This window comes from Coenobita brevimanus, chromosome 40, assembly GCF_032717465.1.
Source record: "Coenobita brevimanus isolate Jiangsu-jjx chromosome 40, ASM3271746v2, whole genome shotgun sequence".
NCBI lineage: Eukaryota > Metazoa > Arthropoda > Malacostraca > Decapoda > Coenobitidae > Coenobita > Coenobita brevimanus.
This window is the reverse complement of record NC_136993.1, coordinates 42573961-42575098: the sequence shown is the minus strand read 5'-3', so window position 1 is coordinate 42575098 and position 1138 is coordinate 42573961. Positions and strand designations below refer to the sequence as shown.

At 38.3% G+C, this 1138-nt stretch overlaps 1 pseudogene; it reads right to left on the bottom strand.

Moving 5' to 3' along the window:
• Window positions 1–476: 476 nt before the first annotated feature.
• Window positions 477–592, bottom strand: LOC145397293 (5S ribosomal RNA; annotated as a pseudogene).
• Window positions 593–1138: the final 546 nt, after the last annotated feature.

Here is a 1138-nt window from a genome sequence, read left to right as displayed (position 1 = left end):
AGAACGTTAATGACTAATTCAAACGATTTTATAACCCAGAGATTACATTCTGTTTCATAACTCTTATTATTAATAAATTTAATGCTACTGTGTTTAACCCTTGTGGACAACTATATTGTAAGTAAATGTAAATACTTAGGAATTTTCCATGGACCTAACTGCATCTGCGTGGTAGGAGAATATGGAGGAAGCATTTAATACATATTTACACAGATAAAGGGAATATTCGGCTTCAGTTTAATTGAAACTAAGATTAAATTAACTTAGATTCACCTTGTCTATTTCATGAAGCAATTCAAATGTATCTAGATAATTGTAATAAATAAATAATTGGAATATCTGAATCCTTTGAGAGACTCGCCATTTTTGCACTCTGTTCCCGAAACTCGTTAAAGATTCATCATCATTCATTGCCAGACGCCATGTATCCCAAACGGGGTGGCCAAGGGCTTAGAGTTAATTGTTTTACAGGGAGGGGCACTAATCTGGTGTTCCCAGGTGGTCACCCATCCAAGTACTAACCAGACCCAACGTTGCTTAACTTCGCTGATCGGACGGGAAGCGGTGTACTCAACGTGGTATCGAAAAATACACAGTTAAGGACGCTTGGAAGCTGCGGGCAAGCCGACCGAGACCTCACGCTCATCGCCATCTGTTATTCCGACTCTATCTAGCTGAGAAACCTTTACAATATGGCCAAACTAGGGGGACTAGCTAGGATATAAGGAGATAATTACTGGTGAGTTGGAGTATCAATTATACCTGAATTTCCTAAGAGACTAATATTATTGAAATTTAGTATTGGTCGTGTTTAGACTAACACTCATCAGACAAAGAGTGTATAAAATTTCTGACATGGAAATTCTACTCTCAGAGAATCTGTGGAAGATCTTGGCCACAAAATAATATCAAATATTCAACCTTTAGATCATATAGGTGACTGGTGTTGCACTCTCCGAATGATCCTTCTAGGTTTAATATAATAAGGCCTATACAGTGTATCATGAATAGATGCAATACCACCTAATGAGCAGGTATACAATTATTACAGACCCGTAAAAGATTTACAGCATGATCTTACAGGTTATTACCCGTCCCCACCTGGGAGGGGCTCAGGGACAGGTATTGTTTTCACTCT